Source organism: Eptatretus burgeri, chromosome 9 (assembly GCF_056783735.1).
Source record: "Eptatretus burgeri isolate ZD-2024b chromosome 9, Ebu_testis_v1, whole genome shotgun sequence".
Classification (NCBI taxonomy): domain Eukaryota; kingdom Metazoa; phylum Chordata; class Myxini; order Myxiniformes; family Myxinidae; genus Eptatretus; species Eptatretus burgeri.
Window position 1 is genome coordinate 5,003,378 of NC_140969.1, and position 20,827 is coordinate 5,024,204.

At 44.1% G+C, this 20,827-nt stretch overlaps 1 protein-coding gene across 1 annotated transcript in view; it reads right to left on the bottom strand.

Moving 5' to 3' along the window:
• Positions 1 to 20,605, bottom strand: part of LOC147019454 (plexin-A4-like) — a 537,201-nt gene extending 516,596 nt beyond the window's left edge. Inside the window, exon 1 of the mRNA XM_085893965.1 lies at positions 20,462 to 20,605. The gene's annotated coding sequence lies outside the window, so the exon portion shown is untranslated. The remainder of the gene's footprint in view (positions 1 to 20,461) is intronic.
• Between the last annotated feature and the right edge of the window lie 222 nt (positions 20,606 to 20,827).

A 20,827-nucleotide genomic window follows, 5' to 3' on the forward strand; every position in this document is an offset into this window, starting at 1 on the left:
TGGACATGCTATTTCTACTCTCTCAACAATGGTGGAGGTCCGTGATATCAGACATGAGATCAGGGCCATCTCTCTGGACATATCTCGAGCATTTGATACAGTCTGGCATCCTGCTTTGCTCTCAAAATTGTCTGCCTCTGGAAACCAAGGCCAACTCCACTCTTGGATTAACATCCTGACTTCCTCTACTCTCGTAGACAACGTGTGGCTCTCGACCAAACGCTTTCAAATCCTCTCCTTGTCAAAGCTGGAGTACCTGAAGGTAATGTTTTAAACCCCACCTTATTCCTAATGTTCATCAATGATCTCACTGACTTTCTGGAAAACCCTCTTAATCTCTTTGCAGATGACTCCACTCTCTGCCGTGACATCTCTCATCCATCTTACAGACAAGGCAGCAGCCTCTTCTCTCTCCTCAAAAATCACAAACTGGTCAAACACAATTTTGCTTCTGTATTCATCTTGTCCACCCTTTGTGTTATCTCTTCCCCTTATCGTTGCCTGCATCCCTTGTTTGCCCGTCTCCATCTACTTTGTCCCTTCGCCCTGCTGTTGGTGTTTCCTCTTTCTCCTGCTGTTCCCCTTGTTTTGTTGTGTCCTGAATTGTTCTGTGTCAAAACTCTTCCACGAGCCTCGACTATGTTAAAAATAAAAATCATAAAAATGGACCCGACATTCGCGGCATTTTTCATGAACATAAGCCTCACAAATAGTGGGGTTCGACAGTATATATATATATATATATATATATATATATATATATATATATATATATATATATATATATATATATATATATATATATGTATGTATATATGTGTACATATATATATATATATATATATATATATATATATATATATATATATATATATATATATATATATATATATATATATACACATGCATATGTATATATATATATATATATATATATATATATATATATATATATATATATATATATATATATATACACATATATATTTACAATATGTAGCCATATACATGGCCAGTCAAAAGTTTTAGAACACCCCCATTTTTCTAGTTTTTACTGAAATTTAAACAGTTCAAATCCAGTGAATAATCTGAAATGGTACAAAGGTAAGCAGCAAACTGCCAGAGGTTAAAAAAACAAAGTTTAGGTTACCAAAAACTGAAAAATAATGTAAATTTCAGAGTTGTTAAAAAAGGTCCTTTTCAGGGAACAAGTAATTAGTTAGCAACTGCAGCTGTTCTGCAGCAATGGAAGTAAATTAAGTCTTGAAAGTTGATTCAAACAGTTCCTTCAGGTGTCCCAACTTTTGTTGATTAGTTACAAACCCTCTGCCTGTATAAAAGCAGTGTTGGAATAGACTGTGTTGCTACACCCTCTGAAGCAATATTTGGACAATATTGCACTGCAGAAGTAGTATATTGCTATCAACATGGCGAGAAAAAGACAATTAACAAAGGAAGACAGACAGACCATTATAACCCTTAAAAGTGTCGGTCTTTCCTTTGGAGAAATTGCAAAGCAGCCAAGGTGTCAGTGAGTACATTTTCCGACACAATCAAAAGGCACTTGGAAACTGGAGGAAACTCTGACAGGAAGAGGTCTGATAGACCAAAAACCACAACACAATCAGAAGACAAGTTTCTGAGAGTCAACAGCTTGCGTGATGGGCGGCTCATAGGACAGCAGCTTCAAGCACAGCTTAACACTGGTCGAAGTAAGGAAGTCTCAGTTTCGACTGTGAAGAGAAGACTTCAAGCTACAGGTTTGACAGGTCGAGTGGCAGTAAGAAAGCCATTGCTAAGATAGCAATATAAGAAAAAGAGGCTTGCCTGGGCCACAAAGCACCGCCAGTGGACTACTGAAAACTGGAAGAAGGTTTGATGGACCGATGAATGAAAATTTTAATTCTTCGGTTCATCATGCAGGGTTTTTGTACACCGTCGAGTAGGCGAAAGGATGGTTCCTCAGTGTGTGACACCAACTGTCAAACATGGAGGAGGAAACGTGATGATCTGGGGCTCTTTTGCTGGATCCAGAGTCAGCGACTTGCACAGAGTGACTGGCACTCTGAACCAAAGGGGCGACCACAGCATTTTGCAGCACCATGCAATACCCTCTGTTCTATGCCTAGTTGGTCAGGGGTTCATCCTACAGCAAGATAACGACCCAAAACATACCTCCAGGCCATGTCAGAACTACCTTCGAAGAAAAGAACAAGATGGTAGGCTTCAAATAATGGAATGGCCAGCACAGTCTCCAGACTTAAATCCCATCGAGCTGGTTTGGGATGAACTGGACAGAAGGGTGAAAGCAAAGCAACCCACAAGTGCAACACATTTATGGGAACTTCTGCAACAGTGTTGGGAAGAACTTTCCAAACAATATTTGATTTCCATTGTAGAAAAAATGCCACGAGTATGTTCGGCTGTTATATCTGTAAAAGGTGGCTACTTTGATGAGTCAAAAATCTCGATTAAATTTTGTTCAACAAAACGATTCCATGATTTATTTTTTATCTGCAATTGCTTATTTGTTCTATGCTTTAATTTCAGAGTACATTGAAACATTAAACCGCTTAAATTTCAGTAAACCTGGAAAAATGGGGGTGTTCTAAAACTTTTGACCGGTAGTGTACTCATCTGCTCCATATTGTGCTGACAGTCAAATAAATTTGCCTCACATCATTTTGATTGATGAATGATAATCTGCCAAGTGAGTGCACGATAGCTGTTGTAAGTGGTCCTGATGATACGACACTGATGGTGCAAAGTGCTGCATTTGTGCTGACAATTCACCTTGCTCATTAGCAAAGGAGTTAACGTTAAGGTTTGTCTTAATTAATACGTTTCTTTTTTTACACACTTTACTTGAGCAACCTCCAAATTTTGTTGACTGCACAGCCGTGTGGAGTGAGGTTATGGTTACTGTTGTGATTAATAAGCAAGTTCACTTTGGGGTTAGCACTGCATTTGTGCTGAGTTTAGCCTTGTTCGTAGTTACATGGCAATAGTTAGTGTTCACCGGAATACATTACTGTTTCCTCATCTTAAACCTCATTCCATAACATTGAAATTCAGAAATCAATACAGCACAAACTTTTACAACTGTCGCTATTCCAATTGGCGGCAGCGGACTATGTGGAACCCTATGGCCGAAACAGATTGATTAATTAAAATTGGTGGGTAGTGTAGTTATCAATACCACGACTACTACTTCTCCTTCTTTAACGGCCTCAATTATTCCCACTTTCTGATTGGGTTGGTCGAGCCTGATGTTCAATTAAAGGTGACAGAAATTTGTGATTTCTTCATGATGCCGGTGAGAGCTTGGATACTTTTCACAAAGCATACTGTGGGATCTGTACCATCCACCAACCAATGTTGGCAGATAGGACGGCCAGTTTAATGTCCATCCAAGAGACGGCACACACATTGATGAATCAGCCTGGCTGTGAAACACTGCAATGAAAGTTTATGACTGGGCTGGGATTCAAACCCAGGCTAGATAGCTCAGTGTGCTTGTATGCATACTTCTTGGCCATTGTGTCAGCCTGGTTGTTGCTCTCAAGTGTCCACTGTATATTACAAAACGTTCCAATGTTAAAGGGGAACCCAAATGCAATTTCTTTTTCTAGAAACCATTAAGCATCATGAACCACAGTCCAATTTGAAGCAGGAAAAAAATGGAATTATTTTTTTCCAATCACAAAGTGTCAAAAAAAGCCCGAGAGTTTCGATTTTAGATTTCGCCTGTGACATCACACCCTGAATCCATGTTGATCCGAACGGCCGCTTACATCGAGAAACGGTGCAGTCGAGCTCGGATTCAGACACCAATTCCACCTTCATTCGCGACTGAAGGTTCTCACAATGTTGAAAGTGATCAGTGGGATTTTGAAGAAACTATTGGAGACAAAATTGTTGATGGAAACGTTTTCAGGGGAATTTTGGAGCCGAATCGTTTCGAACCTTGTGCGAGCGATTCAGAGGAAGAAGGCGGAAGTGTTCGTGAAGATGAAAACGCTGGTCACATGATCACGTCAGCTTGGGAGGGTTTGATTTTCCGTTCAATTACCGGATTCATAAGGGAGGGATTTTGTATTAATTGATAAATCATTTTATATATTACTCAAGCAGCAACATCCGTTATCGCCTAACAGCCAACACCACCCAGGCAGACTCGGACACGGCGGACAAGCGACGAATGCTTTATCCCACTGTCGCAGGCTGACCAGGTGTCTTAAATGTTCATACTTTTCCCGGATGCCATTTGTGTCTGTGCCGTGCCCACCATCATGTCCGTGAGGTGTGGATGCCCCTCCCCAGTGGAGGCTGGTGTGTGGGATGGTAGTGAGTATTATGAAGGTGATTGTGGAGGGATAGTGGATGTGGAGTGGAGGTACAGGTGTTTGATTCAGCACTCAAATCGCCCGTGTCCATATTCCGGTAGAGATGATGTTACAATTTTTGAGTGACAGCATTTTCTTCCACTTTATCATGGGGATGTCGTCCCCTCTCAATAGCGGTAGATAACCACAAGATCTCGCCATCTCTGCTGTATCTTAATGTGCTCTGTAATATGTTCCAAGGACAAAAGCGAACATTTTCTGAGCCAGATCCACACTCAGGTATTTCGGACAAACCTCGTCCAATTTCTGGCAAACCTTGGGTGTTTTAGCCGTTTGTGTTTTGCGTGAAACCATCTCGGTTTGTATTACTACAACCACAAAGGACGTATCGACTTGGTATATTTGTGAAAAAAATCGAAAATTATTCGCCATTTACGCTAAGTCATTCCGCGATGTAACCCGTATACAGTACGGATCTGGTGGTCTACTTCCATGTGTGACGCCATGGCTAATCTGAAGAAGAAGAAGAAGATTTCATAAATTAATTGCAAATTTACCTCGTTTGTAAATCAGAAATCGGAAAAAGACATATCATATCTATTTTGTACGGTATCGAGGGATAGATTTGCACTGAGGTGGTCTGAGCGTTTGGGTTCCTCTTTAAGAGAACATGACAGTATATGTGGTATAACATCCTTAAACTTGTCTCAGCATATTAGTTGTCTTTGCCATATCACTCTTCTTCCTCTTCTCCTTCAGTTGTCTCTTAGGCTGAACTCAAGTGACATTGACCCTAAGCTTCCAATCCTATTGATCAAGCATTGCTGTGTGCAGTTCCTCAGTCTCCGGGCCCGTATCCTTCTTCAGCGTGTTGATGTACTGTGGTTAAGAGCCGGTCTGCCACACTTCAGCCTTCCGTGTTGAGTTATCCAGAGTATAAATTGGAAACAGATTCGTTTTTGCAGTGGTAGCAGTGCCAGGCAATCCTGAGACGTATTCTCCTAATTTTAACTGACAGCCTTGGGAAAGAACCAACCATCCATCCATTGGGACCATACTCTGTACAGAGCGTTGGTGCTGCCTAAGCAGTCTCCTTGGCTATTGGGCACAATCCTGGATGGGTCGCCACTCCGACACAGTGTACCAACAAACTGGCACTCATTTTGCCGACCTCGGAAGGATGACAGGTCAACTTAACCCCACCTGATATTATTTCAACAGCTGAGCGGGATTTGAACTCAGGATCAGATGGAGCCCATCACCTACCACCTATCACCTATCACGTTCCCATTAAGTCAACACCAGGCATAAAGTAACCATGGAGCTCTTTATTTGTCTCATGTTCAGACCAATGGACATTGAGAGCTGAACAACGAAGCCGAGCACACCATCCATCAAGTACATTCTCGTGGGTCACAGTGAGGATTCCTGCTTCACTTCCATAAAGCGGAACAGACTCAACTGTTGTCATGAACAGTCGTTCTTCGATATGCCGAGAGTGTCGACTTCCATGTTCTTGAAAGTTTGCTGGAACCTCCCCATGCAACAGCTTTCCTTTGTTTGATATCCTCAGCAGTTATGTTAACCCAGGAACCAAGATACTTGAAGTCATTGACTCTCTCAAGTTTTATTCCATCTGTGGTTTCAACGTGCTGGTCGATAATGATGGTGTTTAAACCAGGACAAAATAAATCCTACTTACATTTAAAATGTAATGACGTGTTGTAAATGAAGTCGATTGCTGATTAATCCTTCATGTCATCTCTCCAGCTGTTTATGGTGAATAAGAAAGGACATCGTCGCGTGTACGATGAGGTAAAACCGACCATGCACGGATGGCCAAACGGTTACAGTCGAGGCGTCCGAGTTTTTGGCAGGAACCTTTCGCACGTGCAGGAAATGCAAAGCAACGGGAGATTGAGTGGGGATTTTGCGGGTTTAATCACCCGAACCAAGAAAATGTACAATAATGCAGGAAATGCAACAACAAATAAAACAAGCAGTCATAGACTGGTACTTACGAAATCATCAACTTGACCTCTGACCTTGTCTAATAAAAGCTGTCTCTAGAGAAGGTAGCGACGCAAACCAGAAGTTTCTACGATTATTCTGTACCAAACCTCTCATAAAACATCCGATATTTACCAGAATTTCGACAACCGAGTGTTAAGCATACTTAACCGTTACCAAAATTGAAGACAGGATTGAAATTGACTTTAAAACGAGCGCATAATGCCGTGTGTTACAATCCCCCTCATTAGCATAATCTTCAGTTAAGCCTCAGATACGACACCCGCCATAAATCTCATAAAACATCCGATTTTTAGCAGAATTTTGACAACTGAGTGTTAAGCATACTTAACCGTTACCAAAAGTGAAGACAGGATTGAAATTGACTTTAAAACGAGCGCGTAATACCGTGTGTTACAATCCCCCTCATTAGCATAATCTTCAGTTAAGCCTCAGATACGACACCTGACATAAATCTCATAAAACATCTGATTTTTACCAGAATTTCGACAACCGAGTGTTAAGCATACTTAGCCATTACCATAAGTGAAAACAGAATTGCGATCCGAGTTAAAACGAACTCGTAACGTCGACCAAAGCAAAAATCTCCATTTCTCCAAGCAATTATTTAATATTATTTTATCAAAGTCACAAAACCGTAATATTCGGCCACCCACCAACAATCTTTACATAACCCGACAGCTTAGCAAGTCAGGCATGCGACGATAACCTTTATTGGGATAAAAAAATGACTTTGAAACACCATCTTTATCGAAAACACCATCAGCGCGCACACGCAAAACCTTTACGTGACTCAACGACGCGTCTGCTCGAGCGCGCTGCACCAGGTGACGAGCCGTGACGCGGCGAGTGAAATATTTTTTATTCAATCTTAAAACGTCTCCAAAACATCCGATTTTTACCAGAATTTCGACAACCGAGTGTTAAGCGTCCCAAGCGATCGCAAAAACCGAAGACAAAATTAAAATCGAAGTTAAAACGAACTCGTAACGTAGGCCGAAGCAAAAATACTCCATTTCTCCACGTGAATTTACGGAATTATGTTTGACCTCACTGTGACCTTGACCTTTGATCGATTTTGACCAAAAGCTAATCGGCGCTAGCCATCACCCTCCTGAATCACGTGGTGTAATTTGACATTGGCAGCTTCTTCTGTTCTCAAGTTATCGTGCCTACAAACAAACACACAAACACACACACAAACAAACAAACAAACAACCAAACACACAAACAGAGGACGGAAGTCATCGATATACTTACGAACTCTTTAGATTTCGTAAGTAATAAATAAAGGCCTAAATGGAGCGCTCCCACACACAGATGCACTCGACAAACAAAGGGGTAGATAAAAAGACACCCAGAAAATCCCCCAGAGGCCAGGCTTATCTGTCCGGTGAGCAGACAAAGGTCCATCACGAGTGGAAGGCAGGAAAATGTTCACCAGCCCTTGGCACGACATGCTAGGCACCGACCAAATCTCCTTAGATGCACACCTCTGCGTCCAATGCTGACCTCCCCTCTGCACCAAATATCGCAAACATGAGGTTTGGAACCAGGGACAGGCAGAAGTGGGGTGCACGACCAGGATATAGGCCTCAAGCGAAGTCAGTGAGGAGAGACGATGATGCCAGATCTAACCAGTGCAGGCTCGCCTCTTATATAACCCCCGATCACGTGACCTGCTCAAACCTTCTTCTTCGTTCGTTATCGTGATCTCCATGGGCCCTACATTCTCCAATGTCGCTCTCCCAGCCTGATTCTCTCAGTACCAAAGCTCCCTTCCTCTTCCCCTGGTGCATCATTCTTGTGTTATATCCTGCGCTCACTCCAGCCTCCATTTCAATCATGACCTGCGACAACACTGAAAAAGTCCCGTCCTCATTTCCTTGACTTGAAATTTGAAGAGGATTTTCATATCAGGTCACTGAATTCAACTAGCCAATTATTTTTAAGGTCCATATTGGCCAAAAGGTCAACATAGGCCAAATTTCTAAAATTCTTTTTCATCCGATTCACTTGAACTTTGAAGAGGATATATATTTCTTGTCACTGAATTCCACTGGCCAATTATTTTTGAGGTCAACATGGACCAAAAGGTCAACATAGGTCAAAAGTCAACAGCCAAGGTGACATTTCTAAAATCCTCAATTTTCATCCGATTGACTTAAAATTTGTAGAGGAGTTATATTTCAGGTCACTGAATTCAACCGCCAATTATCGTTTTTTTTTTAGGTCAAATCTGATTTATGAATTTTGCAAGTATCGTGCTGTGCACGACGTCTTCTTCTTGTTTGTTTGTCTGCCTGTCTGTTTATCGCCTAAAGGTAACAATTTTAAACCGATCTTCACGAAACTTCACCACATGATAGAGTTTATGATAATGAAGAAGAAGCGTCTTGTTTTTGACGTCAAAAGATCAACATAGGCCAAAGGTCAACAACAGGTGAGATTTCTAAAATCCTCAATTTTCATCCGATTGACTTGAAATTTTAAGAGGAGTTGCACATTTGGTCATTGAATTCAACCACCAATTATTTTTGAAGTCAAATTTGTTTTGTGGATTTTGCAAGTATCGTACTCTGCATGACGTATTCTGGTTTTAGAGTTTATTATAGTCTTCATTCTCGACTGACCAATCCTGATGGAAATGTCTTCCCTGACAGTTATGACTTATTCTGACTCATCAACTATTATCAGTGGGCTCCCAAGATGATTCTGAAAATGAGTGTACCAGTTCTTAACCCTTTCTAGATCAGTATTTCCTTTAGTAAAACCTTTTTCGGAAGCCATCCTTCTGCTAAAATAGTTTATGAGGTGCCAACTGCTATCATGTTTGCAGATAATGTGTGTCTTCTCTACCTCTTCAATTTCCCTGCTCAGGTTATTCTCCCAAGCATCATTGTACTTTTTTCTTAATGCCTTCTTCGCCCGTTCGTATTCTCGTATTTGAGGCGGTTGCTTTCCTTTTGATAGCGTTGATTGCCTTCATAAAATGTTTTTGTATTTTCACTTGCCTTTGCTATTTTATGATTTTCTGCGACTCCAAAATGTATGAAATATCCTTTCAAAATGCAACCGAGCCTGCAGATCGTTTTTGGTTTTACAAGAAAAAAAATGTTTCCAGGAATGGAAGAAATATTTTCCAAAAGCAGTGAATTGCTGCTGAACAAGTTCCCGTTGTTATCTCGTGTGGAGACAAAGCGCAACACACAAAACGTAGCGAAGGTTTGCGTGTTATAACCACATATTTAAGTGGGGAAAATGATGGTGGTCCTTAAGATCGTTTGTCACAGAATAATTTCTTCCCCATCATGTGTGTTTCGATACAAGAAATAACTATATTGTGAAGATGGCTTATTAAGAAAAGTTAAACATTGGATTTTCTTCGTTTTACCTCCGCCACCGAAGCTGAAGGAGGTAATGTTTTCACTCCTTTCTGTCTGTTTGCCTGTCTGTGTGCAGGATATCTCAAAAAGTTGTGGACGGATCTCGATGAAATTTTGAAGACGGTTGGGTGTGTGACAAGGGCAAACTGAATAGATTTTGGTGAAGATCCGTATCCGGATCCGGCTACAATAATTGTTGAAATGATTCTTCACCATTGAGTGATCGGGCCAAAAACGATACATAGCACAATATCTCAAAAGGTTGTTGATGAATTCAGACGAAACTTGGTGAACAGGTTTGGTGTTTCACAAGGAAGAAGTGGTTCGATTTTGGTGAAAATCCGAATCCAAATCTGGACATGAGAATTATTTAATTTTTTCGTTTTTGGCCTGATCTCTCAATGATGAAGAATCACGAAAATTAAATAATTCTCGTATCCAGATCCGGATTCGGATCTTCACCAAAATTGAACCAATTCGTCCTTGCCACACTCCCAACCTGTCCACCAAGTTTCGTTCAAATACGTCCACAACTTTTTGAGGTATCCTGTTAAATATCGGTTTAGCCCTATCTCTCAATGTTGAAGAATCATTTTTAAAATTCCATTAGTCAGCTCCAGATCCGGATCTTCACCAAAATCTAATCAGTTCGTCGTTGTCACACATCCAACCTGCCCACCGAATTTCTTCCGAATCCGTCCGCAACTCTTTGAGATATCCTGCACACAATCAAACAAACAGCCAGAAAGGGGTGAAAACATAACCTCCTTCACCTCCGGTGGCGGAGGAAATTAAAAGTTTTTTTCTTCTAAAGTTACCAAATAAGGGATGTTAACAAATCCAAATCAGATGACCTCAATCAGCATAATATCTGATGATTTTTACACATGCGGAGAACATGATTACAGGACTTACGAATAGGGTGCAGCTCGAATACACATTACCTCGAGAAGGTGTATAATTCAGCCTTTGAAGCCGACAGAATCCGCTGTGGAAGAGTTCATTGAGTTGGTGATAAGTCATTCTTGCCTTTACAAAATGGAAAGTGCAGAGCATGCATATAAAGGCTGCTGCCATGGCAAACAATGAGTGAAAGAGGATAATGAAATATTTGAGAGTTGCTTCTTTTGTATTTTGTGTACCGTCGTCCAATTAATGCTGGCAGGACAGCTCATTTACACTCGCCTCTAAGCCACCTAGCTTGGGGTTGAATCTCAGCCCAGCTATAGACTGTGATCGTGGTGTTCTATATGCAGGGCGAGGAATCCATGGGTGCCGTCTATACCTGGGCCACTGAACCAAATACATTGTCCATGGAAGACTCATCTAAGCACGAGGCAGTGGCCGGCGTTAAAGATCCCACAGTGTCTTTCGAAAGGAGTCGGCAGGTTACTTGCGACACCCTGAACAATCACTAATTCCTGTCGATCAAAACAGTTATAATTAGGGCCGTTACGGGGCCTATAACGTTGAGAAAATTAACTACAAATGACTCGACCAGTTGGTATTAACATCATATCACAAATCTGGAATGAACGTTGCTTTCGAATCATTTGGTCCCCACCCTCCCTATTTATTTGCTCCCCTCATCATTTTTCCTTTTTTCCTTCTCCAATTTTTTTAAGTTCACATTCCTCAATTGGTTTCTACCCCCCCCCCCCACCCAAAAGAAAGAAGATATTGTTACAGTGGACCGTAGGTGGACACAGGTCAAATCTTCCATTTGGATGGTCACCAACTTAGTGACAGATAGTCCTCTGGACTGCGACGCCATCCGCAGAGAAACCCCAGAGGATCTTCACTTCAGTTTCCGGTGAAACAATAACTGCAATGAGTCCTATCGCCTGCACTGTGTTCATCGGTTCGAAAAGGATGGGAGCTGAGCGAAGACCCTCGACAAACCACTGCATTTTTGAACCCTTCTACCAAGGATTTTTTGCGCCGATTTCCTGAAGGCCGTGGATTTACTCAGGCTATGGTTATTTGTTCTCAATTCCGACTGCGCACCAAGCCAATGATTTCATGGTGTAAACCAGCGTATGTTAATAATGAAGGAGAGGGAAGAACAAGAAGCAATGATTTATTGGTAATTAACTACAGGTTGTTCCAAAAAGACCTGGACAACTTTGGTTGTTAATATGTTTAGAACCACAAATAATGCAATGATACCCTTTGGATTGTGTGATACAGAAACTCATATAGATTTGTGCACATCATCAATACACTCAATGTGAGCTCTGTCTGTTACGTGCAGGACATCAAGACGGTACAAGAGTTATTGTCATGTTTGACTCAGCATGTTTGCGTCCACCAGTGCGCATTTAGCTACAATCCGACAATGAAGATCCTGCAGGTTTGCCACCTTGGTCTTGTGGACAGCATCTTTGAGAAACTCCCACAGAAAAAAAATTAAGTAGGTTTATGTCCAGTGATCATGGATGCCAGGCGGTTGGTCTGTCTTGGCCAATCCAGCGACCTGGAAATTTTTCATTCAGGACGGCTCGAAAGACTAAGGCCTAATGAGGGAGAGCGTCGTCCTGTTGAAAAATGATATCGGGTTCAGGTCAGGTCAGGTATGGGAGCATGTGCCAGAACAGCGCGTCGCTGCGTCCACTTTCCGCCGGTACTCCAGGGGCCTCCGTCTGGCCATCCCCCAGGCAGATGCCAGGCCCATCCCCATCTCCTTGAGATGATGGTCAACCTGCTGCAACCATGAGGCACGTGGTCGGCCCACTGGCCTCCTCCACTCATGAGACTCCCTCGCTGAGAGAATCTGGTGAGCAGGATCAGCGTCAGGAAAACGAGCCACATGTCCATACAGCCGCAGCTGACGCTCACGGACTATGCAGGTAACAAATCTCATCCGAGTCTCTCTCAGCAACCGCTCGTTGGACACAAAATCCGACCAGCGATAGCCAAGGATTCTCCGAAGAGACCTGGTACCAAAGGAATTAAGTCTCCGTCTCAGATCCTTGGTCAAAGTCCAAGTCTCGCACCCATAGAGCAAGACTGGAAGTACCAAGGACCTGAAGACTCGGACTTTCGTCCTCCCGCACAGGTACCGGCAGCGCCACACCCCATGATCCAGTGAATCCATGACTCCCCAGGCCCGACCCAGACGTCTATTGACCTCCGGCTCACAACCTGCGGAGACATGAATATCACTGCCAAGGTAAGTGAATCTATCCACGACCTCAACATCCTCACCACAAACAGACACAGACAGGACAGCAGCATCCAAGATGTCACCGAAAGCCTGGATCTTTGTTTTGACCCAAGAAATCCGTAATCCCAACGGCTCCGACTCCTCATTCAGCACCTCGAGGGCCCCCAAGAGGATGTCTAAAGTCTCCGCAAAGATGACTGCATCATCTGCAAAATCAAGGTCCGAGATCTTGACATTGCCAAACGATGCACCGCAACTTGATCTCTCCGACATCCTCCCAAAAATCCAGTCCATACAAGTGCTGAAAAGTGTGGGGGCAAGTACACACCCCTGACGAACTCCAGTAACAACTGGAAATAAGTCAGAGATGGTACCACCACACTTCACAGCACTCTCAGTACCAGAGTAGAGTTCAGACATCAGATCGATCAGTTTTGGTGGCACCCCACGAAGACCAAGAATCCTCCAGAGGACATCCCGATTCACTGAATCGAACGCTTTACAGAGATCAACATAGGCTGCAAGCAGCCCCTGCCGAAACTCTCGTCTGCGTTCGGTGAGGACACGAAGTGCAAGGATACGGTCAATCGTTGACCTCTTTGGTGTAAAGCCTGACTGCTCTGGACGCTGGTGCTCAAGCAGATGGTGGCGAACCCTATCAAGAATTATCCGAGCAAAGACCTTGCCCGGCACTGAGAGCAGCGTCACCCTCGGTAGTTGTTGCAGTCTTGGCGATCACCCTTCCCTTTCCAGAGAGGGACAACAAGGCCCCTCTTCCAGTCAGTTGGGATGATGCCTGTGTTCCAGGCAGAGCACAAAACTGCATGCAACGACGCGAGTGCAGCATTTCCACCAGCCTTGAGAAGTTCGGCATGAATGCCACAGATCCCTGGAGCTTTGCCCCGTTTCAACTGGTTCACCGCAGCCCGTGTTTCCACAAGCGATGGTGGACCACAGTTGATTCGAGGGTCAGCAACAGGGATTGTAACACCCTTGACGTCCAACTCGACAGCTGGGGGATCAGCCTGGTACAACCGCTCGAAGTAACCGGCCCAGCGGGCCTTCACTTCAGACTCCTCTGTCAAGAGCCTACCACTCTCTGCTCGAACTGCAGTGCTCCGAGGATGGGCTTGGATGAACGTAATGCGCGATTCCCCTGTAAGCGGGACGAGAATCACCTGTCCACAGGTGATGCTCTACCCTCACAGATTCCTCGCACATAGGCCTCCTTGTCCACCCTCAGTGCACGTACAGTTTTACGCCTCAGCTCCCTGAACAGCTCAGCTCTGCCATTCAGCCTGGCCCTGCGACTCTGGTCAATGGTATCCAGTGTCCCTTGAGAGACAAAATTCTTCTTTGCCCTGCGGTGAACTCCAAGGCATCCACCGGCAACATCAAGGACGGTGGTCTTGAAGGTGCTCCACAACTCTTCAGGACCCCCCAAAGCACCCAGACCCCCCAAGTGTCCACTCAGCCTGTTCGCAAACTCCTCAGCTACTCTCTCATCCCTGAGCTTGGCAACATCCAGCCTAGGCTGGGATGGTACAATTCTCCAGGATTTAAGGTGCAGCTTTAGAGTTGCTACAACAAGCCTGTGGTCAGTATTGAGGAACTGAGCACTCCGGTAGACCCTGCAGTTCTGGATCATCCTCCAACGACCGTCAATGAGGACATGGTCAATCTCCTTTGCCACACCGCCAGCGTTGGAATACCAAGTCCAGCGATGAGCTTGCGGGCGCTGAAACCATGAACCAGCCACCCTAAGTCCATGACTTCTTGCAAAGTCAAGGAACTTAGTGCTATTCTGGTTCATAGTTCCTGACCCATGGGGACCAACACACACCTCATAACCATCCCTATCAGTTCCAGTCGATGCATTGAAATCCCCCAAGACTAGAAGTGTATCTCGTCTGGGGCACTGATCAACCACAGACTCGAGTGTGGCGTAGAATGTGTCCTTCACGGTAAGATCACTCGCCTCAGTCGGAGCATAAATAGAGACCAGGAAATGACACCTAAGGAGTGACGAATCCTTAATCTCATAATACGCTCGTTGACCGGTGTTACCTCAATTATCATTGGGGTCAGCTTATTGGACACAGCTACAGCAACTCCTTGGGTATGGTAACCATCAGAGCGACCAGACCAATAGTAGGTGTAACCACCCACCATTATCTCGCCGCAATCCGGTCTCCGAACCTCAGAGAGAGCTGCAATCCCGATGTCCAAACGCTTGAGCTCAGATGATAACAGAGACAGGTGATCATCCTCTCTTAGGGATAGGACATTCCAGGCACCCACCCGAAGGGACCGCCTCAGGTTAACCCAAGGAGACCGCCGTCTGGTGGACGACACCTCAGCACCACTCCGACACACTCTCCCGCAATCTGACCCAGGGATGTTACCCCGTGGTTTCCCTCCTATCAAAGATTGGGGGTCCCGAAGGCTTTGCCCCAATCCCATCATCCGGTGAGCTGCCCTGCGAAGGGAAGCTGCACAGGAGGTACTCCCACGGAGTGGGTTTTCAGATTTTTTTGCGTTTTTGCGTTTTGCGGAATGAAGCGTTTTACGGTGGCTGGAGTGCAAATCCTGCCACCAACCTCCTAATAAGAAGTAACCCAACTGCAGGAGGACGTCCGCAGACACAGTTGGGCACTAGATATGGATGGCCGTTGGCTCACAAGGAGCTCCTCCGCCCTTTGACAGGTTTTGTTTTTAATCCTGCTGGGTGTCCATATCCAAACACCCTCCTCACCAGAAAACCTGGTGGGGGAGACGGTTTAGTCGCCGACAACCCGACCATGGAACAGGTTAGTACAGGTTTACATGGTACCTGTAGCAGGTCACAGATCGAACCTGACCTGACCTCCGGTCAGAACTGCAGTGTTTTGTTTGCGTCCACCAGTGCGCATTTAGCTACAATCCGACAATGAAGATCCTGCAGGTTTGCCACCTTGGTCTTGTGGACAGCATCTTTGAGAAACTCCCACAGAAAAAAAATTAAGTAGGTTTATGTCCAGTGATCATGGATGCCAGGCGGTTGGTCTGTCTTGGCCAATCCAGCGACCTGGAAATTTTTCATTCAGGACGGCTCGAAAGACTAAGGCCTAATGAGGGAGAGCGTCGTCCTGTTGAAAAATGATATCGGGTTGCTGGTCTTCAATCTGTGGGAAGGCGAATCCTTTCAACATGTTAATGTAAATTGTTGAGGTCGCTGTATCCTCCGCAAAGAAAAATCGGTCATGGAGAAGGCCACACCACACATTGACCTTTGGACCGTCACGTGTGTGTTCAATAACCATGTGGGGGTTTCCAGACTCCCAGATCCTCACATTCTGCCAGTTGACCTTCCCCGATGAATGAAAGGAAGCTTCGTGTGTGAACATAACCTTTTTCAGGTGATCTTCATAATCCTCTATGTGACTGATCATTTCCAAAGCAAACACCTTGCGTTTGGGTCCATCATTTGGTTTGAGTTCCCACAGAATCTGCACCTTATGGGCATAAAGGTTCAGTCTTTCATACAAAATCCTGTGTCCAGTGGTGGTTGGTAGTCCCAGTTCTCTGGATGCATGTCTGATTGATTTTCTGCGACTTTGTTGAAACGATTCAGGTACTCGTTCAACGTCTGCTGCACTTGTGCTTGGTCGACCAATACTTCTCTGTTTCTTACAAATTCCAGTCTCCTTGAAACTCTTGTACCACTCTCTGATACCAGTCTGTGATGGCGGATTTCTTCCATACCTTGAATGGAAATTATGCTGAATTTGTGTGTCGGATCTTGTCTCAATGAAGCATTCGACGCATTGCGCTTTCTCCTGTGGAGTCGCCATTTTGTTTTACAATCAGCCACCAGACCAGAAAATAAAGAAAACCATGAGTTTCTATACAAATCATATGAAACAAAGGGTATCGTTGTGTCATTTGTGGAACTAAATATATGAACAACCAAAGTTGGCCACGTCTTTTTGGAACAGCCTGTATATCCTCACGTGTCCATGATACTTCGATGGCTTAAAGCGATATAAATTAGGACCCAGTCACTCAAATGCACCAAGACAGGATTAAAGGTCACGAGACAGAAAGAAACATTCCCCACATGTGAGGCTTGTGCAGGGTGGCGATGGATTTGTGGTGATGGTTTCAGCGGGAGGGAGATCACAGGCAGTGTCGCATCCAGGCATGTGGCTCCAGGGCAACACACGCATGCGCACACACACGCTTTTACATTTTGACTCTTGGACTAGTTTTTCCACCACCTTCTGCCCAATCGTTCTCCTCCACTCACTCGTGCACAGCTCTCTCTGACTCTGCACTCAAGCTGACTCGGGCTCCGACTCAATCTCGGACTGTCTGACTGTTCAACCGTTCAACTCTTGAACTACTTTTGCCTACCCTCAGGAAGATTGGTGGGCGGTTCACTGCTTTTGCAGATCTGCAGTCGAACGATTCATTAAAGGAAACACATAGACAGATTATAAAGGTAAATTCGTTTAAGGATTAATAGGGGAGGACTGTCGGGGGCTTTCGACACATTAGTGAAGGGAAGGGGCACATTTTATCTGCCTCTGAACAGACTTAGACACATGTCCTGTCATCTTACACAGAAACCAAACACTCATGCCAGATATTTATTAATGAAATAGCTAGTCTATAATACTCATCTTAACTCCGATGGCCGTTGCAACAACAACATATTGGACAGATGTGATGCAAGCCACTTGCCATAAGAGACGGCGCGCATCAATCGGCGCCGTTTCAGATGTTCTCCTTCTACAAAATACTTTTTCAACAAAAAAAATGTTTAAAAGCAACAATTTCAAAACGAAAACTCAGGTTCACATACGTAAAGTAACACCGCATATTGTCACAGTATCGGTGACGAGTCACTTTGAACATCACTCATTTGGCTGAATGTCCTCAACAACAAAAGGGTTCAAATACAAGGCTCGTTCAATAAGACCAGTTGTCCTATCAATGAAAAAATCATTTTAAAAATAGGGTTCTACAAATAACATCTCTAATTGCAAAAAAAACGAAAGAATCTGATGTAGAAAAGGTGAAAGTTAAGAACACAGTTGATGACACAAAGAGAAACGGAGAATGATTAAGAAAGGAAGCACAGTACGGAGGTCAATTGCAAAGTCGGTGAACAATGATTGCTAGCAGCTTACATTGCATCGACACATCAATGAAACTTATTGTTTTGGAAAAACTGTTCAGTGAATTTTAGGATGCGGCAACCAAAGGTCGTCCGTCCATCGACAGAACAAAACAACAGGACAGTGACGGTGTCTGCATCATCATTCTGTATCTACCCCGTATATCCATGGTATAATGTCAGAATAACCCGTATCCTTCTGGGTCATGGAGCACCTGAGGCAACTATGTAGCCACGGAATCGACGCTAGGTCAATATCTGGGCCATTCAACCAATTAATCCGGCAACGCAATTGAACTGAACACTATTATAAGCCCTGAGCCACGTATACATTATTCATCGTACGTAGCAATCATCACTGGGTTCGAGCGTTTTGCCACAAACACTAACCACATCTTTTCAACCGGACCGAGATCACTGATATCAAAGGACCCCCGGTGAATAACCTGTGATAGGTAAATGTGCAAGTGTGTGCAGGTTCAGAATTGGTGAAATCAGAATCAGGTGCACAACAAGCATGGCCTTCCATCTGCGAGCGAACTCATGTGTGCACTCGATTTAGGAATAGGATTTGACTTGTTCCGCTGACATGCAGACACCAGAGCTCTGGCAAGTGTGTACTTCTTAAAATGAGATATCGTCGTATCACCGCCTCGAGCTAATGGGCATTCGCTTGGCATAGTCATGAGGAAGGCGTTTTACGTCGCTATGCATTCAAATCGGACGCGATGAACAGTTTGTTACGACAGGATGCTTTACACTCACAAATAAAAGCAATAATGAGCAACAGAGCAAAACTCACGGGCGATGTTATGAAATTGCTGCCTGGTAATTTTAGAACAGTCGTTAGGAGGCTTTGGGCAAAATACCCCTAAAATGGTTGTGACATAATAGAACGACCTGGTTGTTGATCTTGGGAATGTTATTTTACGGGGCCAGTGTGCTTTGGATGCTCCGTGTGCTTCCCATCGCAAGGACCATAAATGCTCGATGATTCCACCTGAACATGATATCACCTCTGATTACACGTCGAGGTCATTGGACGGTTTCAATCAAGGGCGTGAAGGAAACACATTCAAGGATTTGTTGAAAAGATTATTCAATAGTTTTGATGGTCAGGGGGTGCAGCATGATGAAACGAGAGCAAAGAGGAAAAATATTTGTTTGATATTTGCTTTCACTTATCAAGACGTGATGTGTATGTGTCTTGTATCAGTTCCAAAAGACACGAGGCAGCCATACTGGTAGGGGCTGAATCGTTCGTTGTAATGAGTGGGAAGGAAGGAACACCTTTGTTGTGCTTTTCTGTGTTTCTTTTGTTTTTGTTGCGAGGAGCAGGTTTATCGGTTTTCACTGACGTTCACGGCAACAGATGGAGTATTTCTCTCCCCGATGGGCCGGTGCTCCAGCATCGCATCTGTGTCGCCTGAGTTCCGTGGAATCTAAAGCTCTCAAAATGATTGGAATCTTCCACGATGAGGCCGACGCACAAGGTTTGTTGCTTCCTCATCGCAGGCTGGCCGGTCTCTGTTTTCGACACTTTTTTTACCGTCTTTCGACCGTCTATTCTCCAAAATTGCTCCCTCTGCTCTGTCAGTCCTTCAACCTTCCACAGCAGCTACAGGATACATGCGTTCTTCCAGTAACACCCTCCTGGTTAAACTTCCAAAATTCAGGCTCACTGCACAGCCAAACTCTTTTATTCCTCTCTTTTCCTGTCCTTGGAACCACCTTTCCAAAGGCTGTCGTGTATTCCCGGTCCATCCAGAGCTTCAAACAGTCAGTGCACCGTCGCTTCGTGTCATCCCCCATCTTGACTCATGATCTTTATTACCCTCATTAAACCTTCCAAACCACAACCCTCTTACTTGCTGATTTCAGTGATTTCTCTCTCTTCCTTTCCTGTTTGTATATTCCCTTGCCAGTTGTGCCTCATTGTTGCCTCACGACCCCATTGTCAATTCAACCTTGCTCTTTCACAAGCCTCGTTATTGTAAAGAAAGAAGAAGAGAACATTTTAGTGCATCACAAGCTGCCTTGAGGGTATTGAGTACATTGCAGTTATATGTAGATAACCAAATAACCAGTTGGCTTTCTATTGACTTTGATTTTAAACTTCATGCATAAATATAGTATCAATATGTTTTAAGATCTGCACGATACTCGAACAGAATTCTTGCAACGTTTAAATGACAGAAGCAAAATACTTGTGAAAAGCAACTATAACTAGGCATCGAGCAGGAGAGCAGGAGCAGGATGGCCTCCTTGATGCTATACTTTTAAAACTCTATCGCCATGATAATGGCACGTCAACCCAGGTACATCTGCCTGTTGATCCTGGATCAGTGCTCTGATTATATGTGCGGTATACCTGGTAGGTTTCACATCGGAGCATCGTGAAATGATCGCTATGTGAAACGCTCAGGCCTTCGCTGTTTGGCTTCGTTCTGTGAACAGGTTTCCCCTCCATTCAACAGTGGACTGCATCTATGAAATGCAACAAAAGGAAACAGACCTGGGGGGGGGGGAGAGAGAGAAGAGAGAGAGAGACAGACAGAGAGAGAGACAGAGACAGACACAGACACAGAGACAGAGGGGCTGATTAGCGAGAGGAGATAAATGCTTGAGAAATCTATCATGGAGCTCAGAGCAACTCAAACCCTGCATGCTGCTGCTGAAGATGTCACGTGTGATACTGGCCGTACTGCTTCCACAGTCAACACATACGCTAAGTTGA